Source organism: Oncorhynchus clarkii, chromosome 33 (genome assembly GCF_045791955.1).
Source record: "Oncorhynchus clarkii lewisi isolate Uvic-CL-2024 chromosome 33, UVic_Ocla_1.0, whole genome shotgun sequence".
Classification (NCBI taxonomy): domain Eukaryota; kingdom Metazoa; phylum Chordata; class Actinopteri; order Salmoniformes; family Salmonidae; genus Oncorhynchus; species Oncorhynchus clarkii.
Genome location: NC_092179.1, coordinates 29,706,141 through 29,732,237, shown reverse-complemented (window position 1 = coordinate 29,732,237; position 26,097 = coordinate 29,706,141). Strand labels below are relative to the sequence as shown.

At 44.6% G+C, this 26,097-nt stretch overlaps 1 protein-coding gene across 1 annotated transcript in view; it reads left to right on the top strand.

Moving 5' to 3' along the window:
• LOC139392627 (neuronal cell adhesion molecule a) overlaps positions 1-26,097 on the top strand; it is a 139,176-nt gene that overhangs the window by 39,567 nt on the left and 73,512 nt on the right. The window contains exon 2 of the mRNA XM_071140738.1: positions 19,707-19,785. The gene's annotated coding sequence lies outside the window, so the exon portion shown is untranslated. The remainder of the gene's footprint in view (positions 1-19,706; positions 19,786-26,097) is intronic.

Below are 26,097 nucleotides of genomic sequence, written 5' to 3'. Positions count from 1 at the left end.
GGCTGCAGTACAGTACGTCTGGCTGCAGTACAGTATGTCTGGCTGCTGTATGTCTGGCTGCAGTATGTCTGGCTGCTGTATGTCTGGCTGCAATACAGTATGCCTGGCTGCAGTATGCCTGGCTACAGTATGCCTGGCTGCAGTTTGTCTGGCTGCTGTATGTTTGGCTGCAGTATGTCTGGCTGCTGTATGTTTGGCTGCAGTATGCCTGGCTGCAGTATGTCTGGCTGCAATACAGTATGCCTGGCTGCGCTATGCCTGGCTGCAGTATGTCTGGCTGCAATACAGTATGCCTGGCTGCAGTATGCCTGGCTGCTGTATGTTTGGCTGCAGTATGTCTGGCTGCTCTCTGTCCTTTCATTAGCCCTGATAGTATCTCTTCTAAAGCAGTGGGACTGTCAAGAGCTGCCACAGCGTTTGTGATTGAAGTGTCTTTTTCAGAGAGATGGGCTCATGGAGACGACAGGTCTGCACACAGAGTGAGTGTGTGTGTGTGTGTGTAGCCACTGTCTCGTGGGTTGTGAATAGTGTGTGTGTGTTCTGCGCAGACAGATGTGCACTGAGACAGAAAGACAGCGAGAGATGGAGATAGAGATAGCACCACTGTAGTCACGTTCCATGTGCTGTGTGTTGTCCTTTCACATACTAAGACTCCACTCACAGCACATGCCTGTAGGGTTAAAAACACTGCATCATTTCTTTCCTCACAGATTGAAAAAATATACAGAATTCATTTTTATCTGGTGGCGGTAACAGATGTACGACTTCCTGTGTCTCCAGAAAACTCAGACACTGTCATGTACTGTCTGGGAGAGCCCATCCCAACTCAAAGCCAACAGATGTACCACTTCCTGTGTCTCCAGGAAACCCAGACACTATCATGTACTGTCTGGGAGAGCCCATCCCAACTCAAAGCCAACAGATGTACCACTTCCTGTGTCTCCAGGAAACCCAGACACTGTCATGTACTGTCTGGGAGAGCCCATCCCAACTCAAAGCCAACAGATGTACCACTTCCTGTGTCTCCAGGAAACCCAGACACTGTCATGTACTGTCTGGGAGAGCCCATCCCAACTCAACCCCAACAGCTCTGTCTCCTGTTGGCTAAACCATTTATATACTACGGTGTCTGACACATCTAGCTGGTACAGGAGACTGTTTAATATATATATCTGGTACTGGAGACTGTTTAATATATCTACCTGGTCCTGGAGACTGTTTAATATATCTATCTGGTACTGGAGACTGTTAATATATATATCTGGTACTGGAGACTGTTTAATATATCTACCTGGTACCGGAAACTGTGTAGGCTCTCTTCAGTTCACAGAAATCAAGGTCTGCATGCCAAATGACACCCAATTCCCCACAGAGTGCACTGCTTTTGACCAACAGCTGTGCCTCCTGTACTAATCCCTGTGTGTCTAATGTCTTATATAAATGCTAGAAGCCTTGTCAGAATAGTCAGAGGCCAGGGCAGCTTAGCTTGCTCAAGGCCAGGCCTCCAGTCAGCCCTAAGGCTAAGGGGTCCAAAGATCAATCATCCAAAGTGGGCAGGAGTGTCTACCCGCTCCCCAGGCCCTGAAGGCCTTGAAGGCCATAGTCTGGCTTCGACCACCATCTCTCATTAAGACCAGAGGTTAAAGTGGTCTATCTGGCCATTTCTCTGCTGAAGGCAATGGACCTTCAGTTGATCCATGTGGGTTGTTAGGACTGGGATATCACGTTATTGGTCAAGAGGAAGAGGAGGTGGTTATAACGGTTAGATCAGGCCTAACAATTTGTACACTGCGTGTCCCCATGGCCTCTGACCTGCATGTGAGGACAGTCCTTTGTAAAAAAGGTGTGTTTTTGTTGCCTGATCTCAGGTCAGTACACACAGTGAATAACCCCTTGGGACATGTCCCTCTGAAGTGCTCTGACGTTGTTAATTCAGGTACATGTATATACCCTGATGAAGACAGCTTGTCTGTTGAAACGTTGGACATAAATGTTTTTGAGCTTGGTAGAGTGTGCACCTCTCCTTTCTGTTTTTAAGTGCTCCCATCCGCTAGCCAGCACCTCGCCTAAATACATGTGCGTTTCTTTCGCCTCTACATGACTAACAATAGACACTTAATGGATGACCAGAGGACAGTACATAATGTTTCTGCTGCTCCCTGTTCTGGTGACTATAATGACTACAAGCACCTGGACTGGTTACTAAAACAATCATGGATCAAGACAATAGGATTTGTCATTAGCAGTATTTGTGTGCTGTCAGGCTTGAGGGGTCAGTCATGTCATTTGCCCGCTGTTTGTGGCCCTGGGCTCACTGTAGCATGACATGATGCCCCTGGCTAGGAGAAATCACAGAGAACACACACACTCCCACACACGCACACACACACAGCACCACATGCAAACTGCGTCTGGGTCTCTCTGTCCCTCCACATCCTCATTTCCATGAACCAAACTGACATTACCACAGGCATCACTGACCTGCATTCAAATACACCTTGTGTCACGTGACACAGGATGAAACAACACGATTACTCAGCACACTGACTGGAGAGAGAAGAGAGAGAAGCGAGGTGGGGGGAATAGTTAAAGACTGATCTCAGCACAGTGACTGGAGAGAGAAGAGAGAGAAGAGAGGTAGTGGGGAATAGTTAAAGACTGATCTCAGCACAGTGACTGGAGAGAGAAGAGAGGTAGTGGGGTGGGGGGAATAGTTAAAGACTGATCTCAGCACAGTGACTGGAGAGAGAATAAAGAGAAGCGAGGTGGGGGGAATGGTTAAAGACGGATCTCAGCACAGTCTGGAGAGAGAAGAGAGAGAAGAGAGGTAGGGGGGAATAGTTAAAGACTGATCTCAGCACTCTACAGCTAGCTTCCCCCTGATTCACCTTACTGCCATGCTGTGTGAAGGAGAGGGATATTGGAGAGGACTTCACACCTGAACATCAACATGTTGACCCCTGCTGTATTTGTTATAACCCTTTAAACAGGAAGCTATGCTGTTGGCCTTTCCTCTGTGTTGGTTGTTGCAGTCTGTCAGACACACAATAACACATTTGGAAGAGTCTGCTGTACGTGAAGCAGTCACTGTGCTTTCCTCCAGACATGTGCAGACACACATTCAATCACCTTTCACCCCAGTACACCTCACCTATGTCTCAGTTCATACTGCTGTGTCAAATAGCTAGTGGCCGTTGAGTCAATACCATTTCCTTCCACTCACTAACCCCTAATGCACGTTGAAGTGCTTGGCTTAGGGAGTGGAGGTAGGAGAAGAGTCTGCCTGGTTCCTTCCTGCTGGTGTTGTTGTAGTCTGTCTGGCTGATGTTGAATAGAGAGACCAGATAATATCAGAGTGGATATCAGGTAGTGGAGACACCATGTCAGAAACCTCTGTTGTTAGATACAGTGTCTGACATGGTGTCTGTTAGATACAGTGTCTGACATGGTGTCTCTGTTGTAAGATACAGTGTCTGACATGGTGTCTGTTAGATACAGTGTCTGACAGGGTGTCTCTGTTGTTAGATATAGTGTCTGACATGGTGTCTGTTAGATACAGTGTCTGACAGGGTGTCTCTGTTGTTAGATACAGTGTCTGACATGGTGTCTGTTAGATACAGTGTCTGACAGGGCCTCTGTTGTTAGATACAGTGTCTGACATGGTGTCTCTGTTGTTAGATACAGTGTCTGACATGGTGTCTCTGTTGTTAGATATAGTGTCTGACATGGTGTCTGTTAGATACAGTGTCTGACATGGTGTCTCTGTTGTTAGATACAGTGTCTGACATGGTGTCTCTGTTGTTAGATACATTGTCTGACATGGTGTCTCTGTTGTTAGATACAGTGTCTGACAGGGTGTCTCTGTTGTTAGATACAGTGTCTGACATGGTGTCTCTGTTGTTAGATACAGTGTCTGACATGGTGTCTCTGTGGTTAGATACAGTGTCTGACATGGTGTCTGTTAGATACAGTGTCTGACAGGGTGTCTCTGTTGTTAGATACAGTGTCTGACATGGTGTCTCTGTGGTTAGATACAGTGTCTGACATGGTGTCTGTTAGATACAGTGTCTGACAGGGTGTCTCTGTTGTTAGATACAGTGTCTGACATGGTGTCTGTTAGATACAGTGTCTGACAGGGTGTCTCTGTTGTTAGATACAGTGTCTGACATGGTGTCTCTGTTGTTAGATACAGTGTCTGACAGGGTGTCTCTGTTGTTAGATACAGTGTCTGACATGGTGTCTCTGTTGTTAGATATAGTGTCTGACATGGTGTCTCTGTTGTTAGATACAGTGTCTGACATGGTGTCTCTGTTGTTAGATACAGTGTCTGACATGGTGTCTGTTAGATACAGTGTCTGACATGGTGTCTCTGTGGTTAGATACAGTGTCTGACATGGTGTCTCTGTTGTTAGATACAGTGTCTGACAGGGTGTCTCTGTTGTTAGATAGAGTGTCTGACAGGGTGTCTCTGTTGTTAGATAGAGTGTCTGACATGGTGTCTCTGTTGTTAGATACAGTGTCTGACATGGTGTCTCTGTTGTTAGATACAGTGTCTGACAGGGTGTCTCTGTTGTTAGATACAGTGTCTGACATGGTGTCTCTGTTGTTAGATACAGCGTCTGACATGGTGTCTCTGTTGTTAGATACAGCGTCTGACATGGTGTCTCTGTTGTTAGATACAGTGTCTGACATGGTGTCTCTGTTGTTAGATACAGTGTCTGACATGGTGTCTCTGTTGTTAGATACAGTGTCTGGCATGGTGTCTGTTAGATACAGTGTCTGACATGGTGTCTCTGTGGTTAGATACAGTGTCTGACATGGTGTCTGTTAGATACAGTGTCTGACATGGTGTCTCTGTTGTTAGATACAGTGTCTGACATGGTGTCTCTGTTGTTAGATACAGTGTCTGACATGGTGTCTCTGTTGTTAGATACAGTGTCTGACATGGTGTCTCTGTTGTTAGATACAGTGTCTGACATGGTGTCTCTGTTGTTAGATACAGTGTCTGACATGGTGTCTGTTAGATACAGTGTCTGACATGGTGTCTCTGTTGTTAGATACAGTGTCTGACATGGTGTCTGTTAGATACAGTGTCTGACATGGTGTCTCTGTTGTTAGATACAGTGTCTGACATGGTGTCTCTGTTGTTAGATACAGTGTCTGACATGGTGTCTCTGTTGTTAGATACAGTGTCTGACATGGTGTCTCTGTTGTTAGATACAGTGTCTGACATGGTGTCTCTGTTGTTAGATACAGTTTCTGACATGGTGTCTCTGTTGTTAGATACAGTGTCTGACATGGTGTCTCTGTTGTTAGATACAGTGTCTGACAGGGTCTCTGTTGTTAGATACAGTGTCTGACAGGGTGTATCTGTTGTTAGATACAGTGTCTGACATGGTGTCTCTGTTGTTAGATATAGTGTCTGACATGGTGTCTCTGTTGTTAGATACAGTGTCTGACATGGTGTCTCTGTTGTTCGATACAGTGTCTGACATGGTGTCTCTGTTGTTAGAGACAGTGTCTGACAGGGTGTCTCTGTTGTTAGATACAGTGTCTGACATGGTGTCTCTGTTGTTAGATAGAGTGTCTGACATGGTGTCTCTGTTGTTAGATACAGTGTCTGACATGGTGTCTCTGTTGTTAGATACAGTGTCTGACAGGGTGTCTCTGTTGTTAGATACCGTGTCTGACATGGTGTCTCAGTTGTTAGATACAGTGTCTGACATGGTGTCTCTGTTGTTAGATACAGTGTCTGACATGGTGTCTGTTAGATACAGTGTCTGACAGGGTGTCTCTGTGGTTAGATACAGTGTCTGACATGGTGTCTGTTAGATACAGTGTCTGACAGGGTGTCTCTGTTGTTAGATACAGTGTCTGACATGGTGTCTCTGTGGTTAGATACAGTGTCTGACATGGTGTCTGTTAGATACAGTGTCTGACAGGGTGTCTCTGTTGTTAGATACAGTGTCTGACATGGAGTCTGTTAGATACAGTGTCTGACAGGGTGTCTCTGTTGTTATATACAGTGTCTGACATGGTGTCTCTGTTGTTAGATACAGTGTCTGACAGGGTGTCTCTGTTGTTAGATACAGTGTCTGACATGGTGTCTGTTAGATACAGTGTCTGACAGGGTGTCTCTGTGGTTAGATACAGTGTCTGACATGGTGTCTGTTAGATACAGTGTCTGACAGGGTGTCTCTGTTGTTAGATACAGTGTCTGACATGGTGTCTCTGTGGTTAGATACAGTGTCTGACATGGTGTCTGTTAGATACAGTGTCTGACAGGGTGTCTCTGTTGTTAGATACAGTGTCTGACATGGTGTCTGTTAGATACAGTGTCTGACAGGGTGTCTCTGTTGTTAGATACAGTGTCTGACATGGTGTCTCTGTTGTTAGATACAGTGTCTGACAGGGTGTCTCTGTTGTTAGATACAGTGTCTGACATGGTGTCTCTGTTGTTAGATACAGTGTCTGACATGGTGTCTCTGTTGTTAGATACAGTGTCTGACATGGTGTCTCTGTTGTTCGATACAGTGTCTGACATGGTGTCTCTGTTGTTAGATACAGTGTCTGACAGGGTGTCTCTGTTGTTAGATACAGTGTCTGACATGGTGTCTCTGTTGTTAGATAGAGTGTCTGACATGGTGTCTCTGTTGTTAGATACAGTGTCTGACATGGTGTCTCTGTTGTTAGATACAGTGTCTGACAGGGTGTCTCTGTTGTTAGATACAGTGTCTGACAGGGTGTCTCTGTTGTTAGATACAGTGTCTGACATGGTGTCTCTGTTGTTAGATACAGTGTCTGACATGGTGTCTCTGTTGTTAGATACAGTGTCTGACATGGTGTCTCTGTTGTTAGATATAGTGTCTGACAGGGTCTCTGTTGTTAGATACAGTGTCTGACATGGTGTCTCTGTTGTTAGATACAGTGTCTGACAGGGTCTCTGTTGTTAGATACAGTGTCTGACATGGTGCCTCTGTTGTTAGATACAGTGTCTGACATGGTGTCTCTGAAGTTAGATACACAGTGTTGTAACTCTGAGTTATCACAGCACTGATCTTAGTTTCAGTGTGTGTTTATGAAACGAGAGCAAGGCACTGAACCCTAATTGCTCCTGTAAGTCTCTGGATGAGAGCGTCTGCTAAATCACTCATGTAAATGTAAACACAGGACTACATGGAAAACAGGGAATTTAACTCTGGGTCATTGAGCCATGTTGGGATCCATTTTTTGGGGGAAAAGGAAGTCTGGGCCTTCCCAATATAGTGCACTACTTTGGGCCAGAGCCCATGAGGTTATATCCTAAACAGATCACATGTCTAAAGTCAACGTCTTGTGATTGTCCACTGTCAGCCATATCATTGTGTGGTCTTTCAATCAGCTACTGTATCCTCTCCTAGATAGCTTAGGGAAATACCAATAATAATACCATGGCCATGGGCTGATGACTGTGTGTGCGTGTGCGTGTGCGTGTGCGTGTGCGTGTGCGTGTGCGCGTGCGTGTGCGCGTGCGTGTGCATGTGTTTCTGTGGTAGACTATAAGTGGATGTAAACAATAGTAGCAGTGTGACTGTGTGAATCATCTCCATGCTGTTTGATTCTCCTGCCTAGCAGCAAGGTTCTTCTGAAAAGGAGTCCCAAATTAGATGTATCACTAGGCGAAGGAGAAAATCATTTTCCTTTTGGTGATACTAATAACAGGAAGGGCCCAATGCTGTGTTTTCTCTCTGTAACTGTGTGTGAATGGAACTATACTCAGTCAATATTAACCTTCTCTCAGACCTCCTAGACATTCAGACCTCTTCTGTTTGCTCTACCATGCCAACTCTCCCTTGTCAACTCTCTCTTGCCTTTTCTCATTACCCTCTTTCTCATTTCTCCCTCCATCTGTCTCCCTGTTTCTTTCTCTTTTCCTCTCTCTCTCTCTCTCTCTCTCTCTCTCTCTCTCTCTCTCTCCCCCCTGTGTGTCTCTCTCTCTCTCTCTCTCTCTCCCCTGTGTGTATGTGTGTAACAGAGAAAGGTCTCTTTCTGGCTGCCCAGCCTGCAGTAAGAAGCTCACATTTCTTTTCTCTAGTCATTGTTTACGGCCTGCTATTTAATAACTCCAGGGCATCTTGATTATAGTGTCTCGTTAAATCCAGCTGACAATAATTGTAAACTCAACTGACACAGAACAGGAAATAGACTACAGTCACATTTTACTTGCTCTTTGTGTGTGTGTGTGTGTGTGTGTGTGTGTGTGTGTGTGTGTGTGTGTGTGTGTGTGTGTGTGTGTGTGTGTGTGTGTGTGTTCATGCCATTTTACCTCTGTACCAACCTTGACTCTTGTATTTTTAGACCTAGGAGCATATTGCCTCCAAGCTGTTGGGGAGACAGAGCTAGATGGGGGAGACAGAGCTAGATGGAGCTAAATGGGTGAGACAGGGCTATATGGGGAGACAAGGCTAGATGGAGCTAGATGGGGGAGACAGAGCTAGACAAAACTAGATGGAGCTAGATGGGGGAGACAGAGCTAGACGAAACTAGATGGAGCTAGATGGGGGAGACAGAGCTAGACGGGGGAGACAGGGCTAGATGGGGGAGACAAGTCTAGATGGAGCTAGATTGGGGAGACAGAACTAGATGGAGCTAGATGAAGCTAGATGGGGGAGACCGGGCTTGATGGAGCTAGATGGGGAGACAGGGCTAGATGGAGCTAGATGGAGCTAGATGGGGAGACAAGGCTAGATGGAGCTAGATGGGGAGACAAGGCTAGATGGAGCTAGATGGGGAGACAAGGCGAGATGGAGCTAGATGGAGCTAGATGGGGAGACAAGGCTAGATGGAGCTAGATGGTGTGGCAGGGTAGCCTAGGGGTTAGAGCGTTGGACTAGTAACCGGAAGGTTGCAAGTTCAAACCCCTGAGCTGCCAAGGTACAAATCTGTCGTTCTGCCCCTGAACAGGCAGTTAACCCACTGTTCCTAGGCCGTCATTGAAAATAAGAATTTGTTCTTAACTGACTTGCCTAGTTAAATAAAGGTAAAATAAATAAAAAAAAAAAAAAGATGGAGCTAGATGGGGAGACAAGGCTAGATGGAGCTAGATGGAGCTAGATGGGGGAGACAAGGCTAGATGGAGCTAGATGGAGCTAGATGGGGAGACAAGGCTAGATGGAGCTAGATGGGGGAGACAAGGCTAGATGGAGCTAGATGGAGCTAGATGGGGAGACAAGGCTAGATGGAGCTAGATAGGGAGACAAGGCTAGATGGAGCTAGATGGAGCTAGATGGGGAGACAAGGCTAGATGGAGCTCGATGGGGAAGACAGGGTTAGATGGAGCTAGATAGGGAGAAAGGGTTAGATGGAGCTTGATAGGGAGACAGGGTTAGATGGGGCTAGATAGGGAGACAGGGCTAGATGGAGCTAGATGGAGCTAGATGGGGAGACAAGGCTAGATGGAGCTAGATGGGGAGACACGGCTAGATGGGGCTAGATAGGGAGACAGGGCTAGATGAGACAGTGTTAACAGGAGTAGAAGGCCATGGGGTAAAGGGTACCTTTCATGGTATGTTACTATAACCCTCTTCCTTCCTGGTGGGCATGGAAAAAAGAGGCTTCTGGGATTCATATGTATCTCAGTGGTGATGTTTTTCCACTGTGTTCTCTGTAGAGTACATGGTGCCTGCCAACTGGTACATCATGTAGAGAGTAGAGACATATGCAATGACTTTGTGTTGGGATTTCATCTTGTAAACTAGCCTGAAATGTACTGTTAAATGGATCAAGGGAGGTTTGATTGTTGGCTATAAAGACACTAGAGTCCTCCCCCTATAAAGACACTAGAATCCTCCCCCTATAAAGACACTAGAGTCCTCCCCCTATAAAGTCACTAGAGTCCTCCCCCTATAAAGACACTAGAGTCCTCCCCCTATAAAGACACTAGAGTCCTCCCCCTATAAAGACACTAGAGTCCTCCCCCTATAAAGACACTAGAATCCTCCCCCTATAAAGACACTAGAATCCTCCCCCTATAAAGACACTAGAGTCCTCCCCCTATAAAGTCACTAGAGTCCTCCCCCTATAAAGACACTAGAGTCCTCCCCCTATAAAGACACTAGAGTCCTCCCCCTATAAAGACACTAGAGTCCTCCCCCTATAAAGACACTAGAGTCCTCCCCCTATAAAGACACTAGAGTCCTCCCCCTATGAAGACACTAGAGTCCTCCCCCTATAAAGACACTAGAGTCCTCCCCCTATAAAGACACTAGAGTCCTCCCCCTATAAAGACACTAGAGTCCTCCCCCTATAAAGACACTAGAGTCCTCCCCCTATAAAGACACTAGAATCCTCCCCCTATAAAGACACTAGAGTCCTCCCCCTATAAAGACACTAGAGTCCTCCCCCTATAAAGACACTAGAGTCCTCCCCCTATAAAGACACTAGAGTCCTCCCCCTATAAAGACACTAGAGTCCTCCCCTTATAAAGACACTAGAGTCCTCCCCCTATAAAGACACTAGAGTCCTCCCCCTATAAAGACACTAGAGTCCTCCCCCTATAAAGACACTAGAGTCCTCCCCCTATAAAGACACTAGAGTCCTCCCCCTATAAAGACACTAGAGTCCTCCCCCTATAAAGACACTAGAGTCCTCCCCCTATAAAGACACTAGAGTCCTCCCCCTATAAAGACACTAGAGTCCTCCCCCTATAAAGACACTAGAATCCTCCCCCTATAAAGACACTAGAGTCCTCCCCCTATAAAGTCACTAGAGTCCTCCCCCTATAAAGACACTAGAGTCCTCCCCCTATAAAGTCACTAGAGTCCTCCCCCTATAAAGACACTAGAGTCCTCCCCCTATAAAGACACTAGAATCCTCCCCCTATAAAGTCACTAGAGTCCTCCCCCTATAAAGACACTAGAGTCCTCCCCTTATAAAGACACTAGAGTCCTCCCCCTATAAAGACACTAGAGTCCTCCCCCTATAAAGACACTAGAGTCCTCCCCTATATTGACTATTGGAACATCTCACCCTAGAATTCAGAACAGATAAATTGTGTGGTTCATCTGAGTTAATTACATTTATACATTACAGTGGGGGAGGGGAACATGTTCAGCATATGGGATATGGGAAGTCTGGTCGCAATTAATCAGGTGTCAAGTCACGACAAAGGAAATGTGTGTTTGCAATCACACGCTACATGGTTCCCTAAACAGCCTGACCACTTAATGAAGATGTTTGTCATTTTCTGTGAGTACTACAGCTCCAGACACTGCAACACACACACACACACACACACACACACACACCATAACCATATGGCTGATACAGCACCGTGGTTTCACACACACCATGGAATGTGTGATAAAGAATAGGCCTCACAATACAATGAGAATGGTCATATGCTGAAAATAGACTTTGAGGCAGATTAGTTGACATACTCTGTTCTGTGGTGAATGGGAATGAATGGAGGATCATTCTGTGGTGAATGGGAATGAATGGAGGAAAATTCTGTGGTGAATGGGAATGAATGGAGGATGATTCTGTGGTGAATGGGAATGAATGGAGGATGATTCTGTGGTGAATGGGAATGAATGGAGGACGCCTCTGTGGTGAATGGGAATGAATGGAGGACGGCTCTGTGGTGAATGGGAATGAATGGAGGATGATTCTGTGGTGAATGGGAATGAATGGAGGACGGCTCTGTGTTGAATGGGAATGAATGGAGGATGATTCTGTGGTGAATGGGAATGAATGGAGGACGGCTCTGTGGTGAATGGGAATGAATGGAGGATGATTCTGTGGTGAATGGGAATGAATGGAGGACATTTCTGTGGTGAATGGGAATGAATGGAGGACGGCTCTGTAGCTTTGGCAACAGTGTGTGTGTGTGTGTGTGTGTGTGTGTGTGTGTGTGTGTGTGTGTGTGTGTGTGTGTGTGTGTGTGTGTGTGTGTGTGTGTGTGTGTGTGTGTGTGTGTGTGTGTGTGTGTGTGTGAGACTGGATGCAGGGAGAGGGGAAATGACCTCTAGTCTATAGAGTCTCTATATAATGACAGATAACGTGTCCCATGTACATGGCCTCTAGTCTATAGAGTCTCTATATAATAACAGATAACGTGTCCCATGTACATGACCTCTAGTCTATAGAGTCTCTATATAATGTCAGATAACGTGTCCCATGTACATGACCTCTAGTCTATAGAGTTCTATATAATAACAGATAACGTGTCCCATGTACATGACCTCTAGTCTATAGAGTCTCTGTATAATGACAGATAACGTGTCCCATGTACATGACCTCTAGTCTATAGAGTATAATGACAGATAACGTGTCCCATGTACATGGCCTCTAGTCTATAGAGTCTCTATATAATAACAGATAACGTGTCCCATGTACATGACCTCTAGTCTATAGAGTTCTATATAATAACAGATAACGTGTCCCATGTACATGACCTCTAGTCTATAGAGTCTCTGTATAATGACAGATAACGTGTCCCATGTACATGACCTCTAGTCTATAGAGTCTCTGTATAATGACAGATAACGTGTCCCATGTACATGACCTCTAGTCTATAGAGGCTCTATATAATGACAGATAACGTGTCCCATGTACATGACCTCTAGTCTATAGAGTCTCTGTATAATAACAGATAACGTGCCCCATGTACATGACCTCTAGTCTATAGAGTCTCTATATAATGACAGATAACGTGTCCCATGTACATGACCTCTAGTCTGTAGAGTCTAGTCTATAGAGTCTCTATATAATGTCAGATAACGTGTCCCATGTACATGACCTCTAGTCTATAGAGTTCTATATAATAACAGATAACGTGTCCCATGTACATGACCTCTAGTCTATAGAGTCTCTGTATAATGACAGATAACGTGTCCCATGTACATGACCTCTAGTCTATAGAGTATAATGACAGATAACGTGTCCCATGTACATGGCCTCTAGTCTATAGAGTCTCTATATAATAACAGATAACATGTCCCATGTACATGACCTCTAGTCTATAGAGTTCTATATAATAACAGATAACGTGTCCCATGTACATGACCTCTAGTCTATAGAGTCTCTGTATAATGACAGATAACGTGTCCCATGTACATGACCTCTAGTCTATAGAGTCTCTGTATAATGACAGCTGTTTTTGATTCCCCAGTGAAAGGACCATTATATAAATGTTCAATTTAAATAATCCCCTATAGCTCTTACAATGATTTTTAATTGAATGCCAAATGAAATCGCTATCAATCACCTGGCGGGAGTATAAAACGAACCCGTCATGCTTTCTGTAGACTATAATATACTCAGACAGTGTAATAAGCCTATATGGACTAACACAACGACTGAATAGTAGCCTCTGTGTCATAGTGCTGTCTGCCTGACAGTCTGTCTGTCTGACAGTCTGTGGAGCACCAGGAAGTGTGTTAACCCACATTGTGGGGGGGACAAAGGGGTTGTTTTTAATCTGCCAGCGTGTGTGATGCGGTCATATTGAAGGGCGGGTGTGTGTGCAGTGCAGGCACAGGGAGGGGTGGGGGAGAGAGAGAGAGAGGGAGGGAGAGAGGGAGGGAGGGAGGAGTGGGGGAGAGAGAGAGAGAGAGAGAGAGAGAGAGAGAGAGAGAGAGGGGAGGGGTGGGGGAGAGAGAGGGAGGGAGGGAGGGAGGGGTGGGGGAGAGAGAGGGAGGGAGGGAGGGGTGGGGGAGAGAGAGGGAGGGAGGGAGGGAGGGAGGGAGGGAGGGAGGGAGGGAGGGAGGAGGTGGTAGACAGACTGGGTGTGAGGAAACACTGTTTTCACCGACACCTCCAGAGATTTTCCTGATAGGATTAGGCTACACACACACACACACACACACGGCAGGGTGAATACTGCCTTACATTTGATTTGATTTTACTTTTATTTAACTAGGCAAGTCAGTTAAGAACAAATTCTTAATTTCAATGATGTAGTACAGCTGATCTACAGACTGGTAGGTATAGTGTCTCCTATATTACCACAGCTTTATTGTAGTACAGCTGATTTACAGACTGGTAGGTATAGTATCTCCTATATTACCACAGCTTTACTGCAGTACAGCTGATTTACAGACTGGTAGGTATAGTGTCTCCTATATTACCACAACTTTATTGTAGTACAGCTGATTTACAGACTGGTAGGTATAGTGTCTCCTATATTACCACAGCTTTAATGTAGTACAGCTGATTTACAGACTGGTAGGTACAGTATCTCCTATATTACCACAACTTTAATGTAGTACAGCTGATCTACAGACTGGTAGGTATAGTGTCTCCTATATTACCACAACTTCAATGTAGTACAGCTGATCTACAGACTGGTAGGTATAGTGTCTCCTATATTACCACAACTTTAATGTAGTACAGCTGATTTACAGACTGGTAGGTATAGTGTCTCCTATATTACCACAACTTTAATGTAGTACAGCTGATTTACAGACTGGTAGGTATAGTATCTCCTATATTACCACAACTTTAATGTAGTACAGCTGATCTACAGACTGGTAGGTATAGTGTCTCCTATATTACCACAGCTTTAATGTAGTACAGCTGATCTACAGACTGGTAGGTATAGTATCTCCTATATTACCACAACTTTAATGTAGTACAGCTGATTTACAGACTGGTAGGTATAGTATCTCCTATATTACCACAACTTTAATGTAGTACAGCTGATCTACAGACTGGTAGGTATAGTATCTCCTATATTACCACAACTTTAATGTAGTACAGCTGATCTACAGACTGGTAGGTACAGTGTCTCCTATGATATAAACCAATCACCTCTAGACATGATTCTTTCTTTTCTCTGTTCTTCCTTCCCTCCATCTCTCCCTCAAACAGCCTTGAGAAAAAAACATATTGCGGTCCAAGGCACTGCATCTCAGTGCTTGAGGCGTCACTACAGACACCCTGGTTCGAATCCAGGCTGTGTCACAATCGGACGTGATTGTGAGTCACATAGGGCGGCGCACAATTGGCCCAGCGTCGCCCGGGTTTGGCCGGTGTAGACCGTCATTGTAAATAAGAATTTGTTCTTACTTTCCTTGTTAAATATATATACAGTTGAAGTCGGAAGTTTACATACACCTTAGCAAATACATTTAAACTCAGTTTTTCACAATTCCTGACATTTAATCCCAGTAAAAATTCCCTGTTTTAGGTCAGTTAGGATCACCACTTTATTTTAAGTATGTGAAATGTCAGAATAATAGTAGAGAGAATGATTTATTTCAGCTTTTATTTATTTCATCACATTCCCAGTGGGTCAGAAGTTTACATACACTCAATTAGTATTTGGTAGCATTGCCTTTAAATGGTTTAACTTGGGTCAAATGTTTTGGGTAGCCTTCCACAAGCTTCCCACAATAAGTTGGTTGAATTTTGTCCCATTCCTCCTGACAGAGCTGGTGTAACTGAGTCAGGTTTGTAGGCCTCCTTGCTCGCACACGCTTTTTCAGTTCTACCCACACATTTTCCATAGGTTTGAGGTCAGGGCTTTGTGATGGCCACTCCAATATCTTGACTTTGTTGTTCTTAAGCCATTTTGCCACAACTTTGGAAGTATGCTTGGGGTCATTGTCCATTTGGAAGACCCATTTGCGACCAAGATTTAACTTCCTGACTGATGTCTTGAGATGTTGCTTCAATATATCCACATAATTTTCCTCCCTCATGATGCCATTTATTTTGTGAAGTGCAGCAGTCCCTCCTGCAGCAAAACACCCCCACAACATGATGCTGCCTCCCCCGTACTTCACGGTTGGGATGGTGTTCTTCGGCTTGCAAGCTTCCCCCTTTTTCCTCCAAACATAACAATGGTCGTTATGACCAAACAGTTCTGTTTTTGTTTCATCAGACCAGAGGACATTTCTCCAAAAAGTACTATCTTTGTCCCCATGTGCAGTTGCAAACCGTAGTCTGCCTTTTTTTATGGTGGTTTTGGAGCAGTGGCTTCTTCCTTACTGAGCGGCCTTTCAGGTTTTCAGGAAATAAATAAAAGCTGAAATAAATAATTATCTCTATTATTCTGACATTTCACATTCTTAAAATAAAGTGGTGATCCTAACTGGCCTAAGGCAGGGAATTTTTACTGTGATTAAATGTCAGGAATTGTGAAAAACTGAGTTTAAATGTATTTGCTAAGGTGTATGTAAGCTTCTGACTTCAACTGTATATTTTTAAATGCAATTGCTCCACGCACGCAGGAACACACACACCTCACCTCTAACCAGAGAGGGATGACCAGTTTTGTGTTAATGGCCCTATGCGACGTTATGCTGATATATATATATATATTGTGTGTGTGTGTTTGCATGCGTATGTGTCCTCAGCCCTCAGTACAGTCCTAGAGCAGAGGAGATGTGGAAGCTGTGTGTGGATTTCCCATAAAGCATTCATATGTACGGTACCTTTCTCCTCTCCTCTCTTCCCGCTCTGTGATGATGAAGAGGTTTTAGATTTAACACTAAATAATACATGCTCTTTCACTGATTCCCACTCACAACGCTTTTATGTTTTATATGCCGGCTTCTCTCTCTCTCCTGCTCTCGCTTCCTCATCCCTCCTCCTCCACCCTCTCTCTCTCCTGCTCTCGCTTCCTCATCTCTCCTCCTCCACCCTCTCTCTCTGCCTCTCTCTTTCCCTCTCTCTCTCTCTCTCTCTCTTTCTTTCTTTCTTTCTTTCTTTCTTTCTTTCTTTCTTTCTTTCTTTCTTTCTCTCTCTCTCTCTCTCTCTCTCTCTCTCTCTCCACCTCTCTTTGTCTATCTCTCTCGCTCTCTTTCTGCCTCTCTCTCTCTCTCTCCATCTCTCCCCCTCTCCCCCCTCTCTGTCTATCTCTCTCGCTCACTCTCGCTCTCTCTCTCTCTGTCTCTCTCTCTCGCTCCACCCCCTCCCTCTCTGTCTGTCTGTCTGTCTCTCTCTCTCTCTCTCGCTCCACCCCCCCCCCTCTCTCTGTCTCTCTGTCTGTCTCTCTCTCGCTCTCTCTCTGTCTCGCTCACTCTGTCTCCATAGTAACTGTGTAGGGCTTGGGGTCAGGCCTGTGTAGTTGGAGTGTGTTAGCTTTTCTCTGCTTCTGCCTGCCTGAGAGCAGCTGCTGCTGATTGCTTCATGGGGATGTATGCGTCCCAAATGGCACCCTATTCCCAATGCAGCGCACTACTTTTGACCAGGGCCCATAGAGCTCTGGACCAAAGTAATGCGAGCTACGTAGGGAATAGGGTGCTATTCAGGACGCATCTCAGGAGAAGGGTAGATGGCTTGTCTGATGTGATTTAGTCAAACAGAGAGTTAAAAAGGGCCAGATTTATAGGTTACTTAGAATAGTTACTGAATGAGCTAACTACAGTTATAATGTCCTTGTTTTATGTTTAGAAAAATATCTGGTTATAAATGCTTGTTATCTGTCATGTTCTTTCTCACAAATGGGAAAAGCTGCACAAGAACTCACTACTGTAGTGGTCCAGGTTACAAAGTGGCTCAGTGACTCGTGTTTGCATCTCAATGTAAAAACTGTTTGCATGTTCTTCACAAAGAGGGCAACAGATGCTACTGAGCCAGATGTCTATGTGTCAGGGGAGAAGCTCCAGGTGGTATCTGATTTTAAATACCTTGGCATCATACTTGATTCCAACCTCTCTTTTAAAAAGCATGTGAAAAAGGTCATTCAAATAACCAAATTCAACCTAGCTAATTTCCGATTTATACGAAATTGTTTGACTACAGAGGTAGCAAAACTGTACTTCAATTCTATGATACTCCCCCACTTAACATACTGCTTGACTAGTTGGGCCCAAGCTTGCTGTACAACATTAAAACCTATTCAGTCTGTCTACAAACAGGCTCTCAAAGTGCTTGATAGGATGCCCAATAGCCATCATCACTGTTACATCCTCAGAAAGCATGAGCTCTTGAGTTGGGAAAATCTTGTGCAATACACCGACGCATGTCTTGTGTTCAAGATCCTAAATGGCCTGGCTCCTCCCCCTCCACTCAGTATTTTTGTTAAACAGAAAACCCAAACATATGGCAGCAGATCCACAAGGTCTGCCATGAGAGGTGACTGTATAGTTCCCTTAAGGAAAAGCACCTTTAGTAAATCCGTTTTCTCTGTGAGAGCTTCCCATGTCTGGAATACACTGCCATCAGACACAAATAACTGCACCACCTATCACACTTTCACAAAATGCTTGAAGACACGGCTAAAGGTCAATCAGATTTGTGAAAATAATCCCTAGCTGTGTGTTGCCGACTTTCCATGTTGTCTGTTGTCTGTAGCTTGTGAGGTGTGGAAACACTTTGTTGCTTTTATGAATTTTGTCTTGCTGCTTTTTGCCCTATGTTGCTCTGTCTGTATGCTATGTCTTGCTTGTCTTATGTTGCTCTGTCTGTATGCTACATCTTGCTTGTCCTATGTTGCTCTGTCTGTATGCTACATCTTGCTTGCCCTATGTTGCTCTGTCTGTATGCTATGTCTTGCTTGTCCTATGTTGCTCTGTCTGTATGCTATGTCTTGCTTGTCCTATGTTGCTATTGTCTATATTGTAATTATGGTTGAAAATTATCCGGCTGGCTAAAACCAGCACTTTTACTGAAACGTTGATTAATGTGCACTGTCCCTGTAAAAATAAAATAAACTCAAATAAACTCAAACTCAAAATAATGGCTTGTTTCACTGGTAGTTATGATAAGGTATTCATAGTCATGAAGTGTGTGTGTGTGTGTGTGTGTATATATTTTACCATAATAAGACACACACACACACTCTGTCCTGTGTGTGTGTGTATATATTTTACCATAGTAAGACACACACACACACTCTGTCCTGTGTGTGTGTGTATATATTTTACCATAGTAAGACACACACACACACACTCTGTCCTGTGTGTGTGTGTGTGTGTGTGTGTGTGTGTGTGTGTGTGTGTGTGTGTGTGTGTGTGTGTGTGTGTGTGTGTGTGTGTGTGTGTGTATATTTTACCATAATAAGACACACTGTCCTGTGTGTGTGTGTGTGTGTGTGTGTGTGTGTGTGTGTGTGTGTGTGTGTGTGTGTGTGTGTGTGTGTGTGTGTGTATATTTTACCATAATAAGACACACTGTCCTGTGTGATGTCTTCTCTTCAGGCCTTTGGAGCATCTCTTTGTTTTTCTGTTTTGATGAAATACCTAATAATAAGTTCCTTTTAAGTTAGATTTTTTGTCCTTTTTTTCACTCAGGTGAAAGACATTATTGCACATACAGATGTAGGATCTTTATTTGATGACTCTTTAAGTTGCTGAGAATTTTCCTGCACGACAGGAAATACACATTTGAAGTGTATTTGAGTTTTAAAGTTTGTGAGTCCTCTTTTAAATATCAAACTTAATTAGCTCTAAGGAAAAAATGTATCATCCTATACAATGAATAAGAATCCACAAAATAATCCACATTTCCTCTTGCTGCAGGATTATTTTCCTGCTGTAGCAAACTGGCTCAAATTAAGATCCCACATCTGTAAAAAGTTGATTTCTAGGGCATGCAGAACAAATGCGATGTGAACTAGATACCCCTGTACATTTTACAACCCTTACTACCTCACACTACAGCATGTTTACATTCCTCTGTGCCATTTCCCTTCTCCTGGTTCTTCCTTTGTGTCAGGACAGATGCATTACGGTGGGATGGCCAAGCTTGTGTCTAACGTTCATTCATTTGTGTTCCAGGTCTGAAGTCCTTCTCAGCAGTCAGAGTGTGTGGATGAATCCAACTGGAGGACGAAGCCCTTTGATTGGATCCCCATAGGTAAGAGCAACCTTTATGTATCTGTCATCGCTGAAAGTGATTCTATTTGTTGGAGAATCAATATGTTCCTTAACATTTTATTTGTTTAATATATTTAATTACACTTTTATATGTTTCTCTCAGCGCTGCCAAACGACAGTACAGTATGTACTGGTCTTACCTACCTACTGGCATATAGACCAAACATTAAAAACACCTTCCTAATATTGACTTGCATCCCGTTTTGCCCTCAGAACAGCCTCAATGTGTCAGGGTGTGGACTCTACAAGGTATTGAAAGTGTTCCACAGGGAGGCTGGCCCATGTTGACTCCAATGCTTCCCACAGTTGTGTCAAATTGGCTGGATGTCCTTTGGGTGGTGGACCATTCAGGAAACTGTTGAGCGTGAAAAACCCAGCAGCGTTGCAGTTCTTGGTGTGCCTGGTACCTACTACCATACCCCGTTCAAAGGCACTTCAATATGTTGTCTTGCCCATTCATCCTCTGAATGGCACACATACACAATCCATGTCTCAACTGTCTCAAGGATTACAAATCCTTCTTTAACCTGTCTCCTCCCCTTCATCTACACTGATTGAAGTGGATCAAGTGACATCAATAAGGGATCATATCTTTCAAATGGATTCACCTGGTCAGTCTGTGTTATTTAAATAGCATGTACAGTGTCTGGATTCACCTGGTCAGTCTGTGTTATTTAAATAGCATGTACAGTGTCTGGATTCACCTGGTCAGTCTGTGTTATTTAAATAGCATGTACAGTGTCTGGATTCATTGCACTGCCAGTTGTCACACTCTCAGAAAGGAAGAGTGCTATGTAAAACCATTTGTCCCTGTAGGAGAACCTTTACAGTGGAACCAGAGGTTCTATATGGAACCAAAAAGGGTTCAATATGATCCAAAAAGAGTTCTATCTGGAGGGTTCTCCTACAAAGACAAATAGTTCAATCTCAAACTGTTTCAGAGGGTTCTCCTACAAAGACAAATAGTTCAATCTCAAACTGTTTCAGAGGGTTCTCCTACAAAGACAAATAGTTCAATCTCAAACTGTTTCAGAGGGTTCTCCTACAAAGACAAATAGTTCAATCTCAAACTGTTTCAGAGGGTTCTCCTACAGGGACAAATAGTTCAATCTCAAACTGTTTCAGAGGGTTCTCCTACTGTTTCAGAGGGTTCTCCTACAGGACAAATTGTTCTATATGGAACTTTATCAGAGGGTTCTCCTACAGGGACAAATGGTTCTATATCAAACTTTTTCAGAGGGTTCTCCTACAGGACAAATGGTTCTATATGGAACTTTATCAGAGGGTTCTCCTACAGGGACAAATGGTTCTATATGGAACTTTTTCAGAGGGTTCTCCTACAGGACAAATGGTTCTATATGGAACTTTATCAGAGGGTTCTCCTACAAGACAAATGGTTCTATATGGAACTTTTTCAGAGGGTTCTCCTACAGGACAAATGGTTCTATATGGAACTTTATCAGAGGGTTCTCCTACAAGACAAATGGTTCTATATGGAACTTTTTCAGAGGGTTCTCCTACAGGGACAAATGGTTCTATATGGAACTTTTTCAGAGGGTTCTCCTACAGGACAAATTGTTCTATATGGAACTTTATCAGAGGGTTCTCCTACAGGACAAATGGTTCTATATGGAACTTTTTCAGAGGGTTCTCCTACAGGACAAATGGTTCTATATGGAACTTTATCAGAGGGTTCTCCTACAGGACAAATTGTTCTATAGGGAACTTTTTCAGAGGGTTCTCCTACAGGACAAATTGTTCTATAGGGAACTTTTTCAGAGGGTTCTCCTACAAGACAAATTGTTCTATAGGGAACTTTTTCAGAGGGTTCTCCTACAGGACAAATTGTTCTATAGGGAACTTTTTCAGAGGGTTCTCCTACAGGGACAAATTGTTCTATAGGGAACTTTTTCAGAGGGTTCTCCTACAGGGACAAATGGTTCTATATGGAACTTTTTCAGAGGGTTCTCCTACAGGGACAAATTGTTCTATAGGGAACTTTTTCAGAGGGTTCTCCTACAGGACAAATGGTTCTAAATATAACTTTTTCAGAGGGTTCTCCTATAGGACAAATGGTTCTATATGGAACTTTTTCAGAGGGTTCTCCTACAAGACAAATGGTTCTATATTGAACTTTATCAGAGGGTTCTCCTACAAGACAAATTGTTCCATATTGAACTTTATCAGAGGGTTCTCCTACAAGACAAATGGTTCTATATGGAACTTTTTCAGAGGGTTCTCCTACAAGACAAATTGTTCTATATGGAACTTTATTTCTGAGAGTGTACATGCCTTGCCTCAGTCTCTCTACTTGAGGTTGTTGGGTTTATTGTTGGTTGGTTGCTGGCCGGTTGTTTGGTGGTTACTGGTCGTTGGTTTTGTGGCCATCACTTGTCTGTGGTCATCTCATCAGTGGCCATGGGCTCAGCCAGAGAAGGAACCCTGCAGGGTGAATCCATACAGGCCGTGTGTGTGTGTGTGTGTGTGTGTGTGTGTGTGTGTGTGTGTGTGTGTGTGTGTGTGTGTGTGTGTGTGTGTGTGTGTGTGCGTGCGTGCGTGCGTGTGTGTTCACCACAGGGAACAGAATCAGATACTAATGAACTTACAGTGTAACACAGTGTATGCCTTTGATGTGAATCTGGTCTAGTCAGTCAATCCACACCAGATAAGGCCCACTCCTCAGGCTACAGTGGGCATTTTAACATTATGATGTTACAGCGTGCGCACCAATTCCCTTTCTCTTAAAGGGCACAGTGGTTTGGAGGAAAAATGAAGTCCCAAAAATAGCTTTTAATCATGGACCGTAGTGCAGTCTGTTATGGAGTCATGTTGTTGGGGACTAATAGTCTGTCTTTTAAAGTACATCAACAGTTGTCACTAAGTACTTTCACTAGTTGTGTTTTATTGAGTTATTGATCTTTTTAAAAGCAGAAATGGTGAATTCCCTGAAATAACGTAACACTTTATTCCGAGCTGTCAGTGTCTCACTTACATTGACGTCAACAAATAGACAGGAAGAAATCTGTTTCTGTTCAGCACCATCCTTTCTCTGCAGGTTTCCAGATCAATAAACATTCTCTCTCTCAACTGCTTTGTGTTATGTTGATCGGTGGCTATAAATACCGGTGGCCAATCTGGGTAGATCTCATTGGATTTCATTGATATGCAGTTGCATTACACTGGAAGGTAAAAGCTATTGATGCCTCGGAGCGTGACACTGTGTTTAACAACGACATGAGTTACTATGGCACCAGTAACCCACCTTCCACATCCACTGTGTGTGTGTGTGTTGTGTGTGTGGTGTGATGTGTGTTGTGTGTGTGTGTGTGTGTGTGTGTGTGTGGTGTGATGTGTGTTGTGTGTGTGTGTGTTGTGTGTTGTGTGTGTGTGTTGTGTGTTGTGTGTGTGTGTGTGTGTGTGAGAGACCTTCAGAGCATAGCTGTTAGACCTTTATGGTTACAGTATTAACATGCTAAATGCTGCTGCCACTGGTCGTTCCACATATAGACCTTGTCCACGATCCCCAGTCCACCTGACAATCCCCCATTCTCTCTCTCTCTCTGCTGGGATGGTAAGGATGAATGGACAGGAGGATGGCCGGGAGGACCAGTGTGAATTGGCATCCCCCTATCCTTCATCCCTCCATCTGTTCATCAGGCAGGATGAGTAGTCTGAGGGTGGAGGGAGTGGGGTGGTGGGTGATGGGGGTGGAGGTGGGTGAGGGGGCAGGATGTGGGTGAGGGGGCAGGAGGTGGGTGAGGGGGCAGGGTGATGGGGGTGGGTGAGGGTGGGGGGGGGTGATGGGGTGGAGGTGGGTGAGGGGGCAGGAGGTGGGTGAGGGGGCAGGATGTGGGTGAGGGGGCAGGAGGTGGGTGAGGTGGCAGGGTGATGGGGGTGGGTGAGGGTGGGGGGGGGGTGATGGGGGTGGAGGTGGGTGATGGGAAAGGGGGAGGTGGGTGAGGAGTTGGAGTTGGAGGGGGGAATCGGGGTCAATCCCTGGCAGAAATAGGATAGATAGAGGATAATCAGGGGATAGACCCTGAGAGGGGGGCCGGAGAGAAGAGAGGTCCAATCCCCACACAATAATCCCTCCATCCCTCTAATGATAATTCTATTATCAAGCACTAATAGTCCATTCATATGTGTACTACGAGGTGTCCAGTCACTTTACCTCTCTAGTCATTACTGGCCAGTAAGCAGGTTGTATTGTAATAAATGCTGAATAGATTGTAAGATTGGTAGGAAACAGTACGGACACTTCTGGATTCAGATAACATTGTACTTTGTTACATAATACTATGCTGCATCTGACAAGCTCTCCTCCAGCATTTTCTCTGTGTGTGTGTGTGTGTGTGTGTGTGTGTGTGTGTGTGTGTGTGTGTGTGTGTGTGTGTGTGTGTGTGTGTGTGTGTGTGTGTGATCTGTGATATACTAAGAACTGTGCTATACTAAGAATGGGATAGATTGTAGGGTGCAGTAGCAGTCTGTGTGATCTAGGCTCTGTGACCTGATGGGAAGTGAATCTCAGACCTGCCATGTTTCCACTCTCCCTCATAACGCCTCCTCCAATGCATGCTGGGTAATCACATTGTCCTCTCACCTGGTGAGAACAGACCTGCTGTGTGTGTGTGTGTGTGTGTGTGTGATGATAGATGAGAGACCACTGCAGTATAATTCACATGAAGCCTAACCTGAGCTTTTAATAGATATATGTAGGCTTTAGCTCAGAGGGATAACATGGTCTAACATGGTTGTGAGGCACACAGAGAAAATAACCTCCAACACTCTACTCAACAAATTGGATGCAGTCTATCACAGTGCCATCCGTTTTGTCACCAAAGCCACCACTGCGACCTGTATGCTCTCGTTGGCTGGCCCTCGCTTCATACTCGTCGCCAAACCCACTGGCTCCAGGTCATCTACAAGTCTCTGCTAGGTAAAGCCCCGCCTTCAATAAGAATTTGTTCTTAACTGACTTGCCTCGTTAAATAAAGGTTAAAAAAATATATATATATTTTCTCAGCTCACTGGTCACCATAGCAGCACCCACCCGTAGCACGCGCTCCAGCAGGTATATCTCACTTGTCATCTCCAAAGCCAATTCTTCCTTTGGCCGCCTCTCCTTCCAGTTCTCTGCTGCCAATGACTGGAACGAACTGCAAAAATCTCTGAAGCTGGAGACTCTTACCTCCCTCACTATCTTTAAGCACCAGCTGTCAGAGCAGTTCACAGATCACTGCACCTGTACATATTTCATCTCTAAATAGCCCATCCAATCTACCTCATCCCCATACTGTATTTATAGAGGGTAGGAGCCTTCTCACTGCAGAGGGTAGGAGCCTTCTCACTGCAGAGAGTAGAAGCCTTCTCACTGCAGAGGGTAGGAGCCTTCTCACTGCAGAGAGGAAGCCTTCTCACTGCAGAGGGTAGGAGCCTTCTCACTGCAGAGGGTAGGAGCCTTCTCACTGCAGAGGGTAGGAGCCTTCTCACTGCAGAGGGTAGGAGCCTTCTCACTGCAGAGGGTAGGAGCCTTCTCACTGCAGAGGGTAAGACTGCAGCCCAGCAGAGGGTAAGAAGCCCAGATAAAGTATTTGAAATCATTTCAAATAGTATTTGAACCCAGGTCTGACTCCTGGACATACATTCAGCAAACCCCACCATCAAGCTATTTTAGATGTGCTATTTGAAAATAGAATGCAATGTATTAGGACTAACTGGTACCTCTCCTCCACTGAGGTTAGTGGGTGTGTGATGATGTCCCAGTCTATGTAGTGATTAGGAAGGAGCCCATCCTACCTCCTCACTCTCTAACAGGAGGTTTGTTCCTCTCTCTCTGTGCCTGTAGGACTGGAGGTTGGACTAACTGGTACCTCTCCTCCACTGAGGTTAGTGGGTGTGTGATGATGTCCCAGTCTATGTAGTGATTAGGAAGGAGCCCATCCTACCTCCTCACTCTCTAACAGGAGGTTTGTTCCTCTCTCTCGGTGCCTGTAGGACTGGAGGTTGGACTAACTGGTACCTCTCCTCCACTGAGGTTAGTGGGTGTGTGAAGATGTCCCAGTCTATGTAGTGATTAGGAAGGAGCCCATCCTACCTCCTCACTCTCTAACAGGAGGTTTGTTCCTCTCTCTCGGTGCCTGTAGGACTGGAGGTTGGACTAACTGGTACCTCTCCTCCACTGAGGTTAGTGGGTGTGTGATGATGTCCCAGTCTATGTAGTGATTAGGAAGGAGCCCATCCTACCTCCTCACTCTCTAACAGGAGGTTTGTTCCTCTCTCTCGGTGCCTGTAG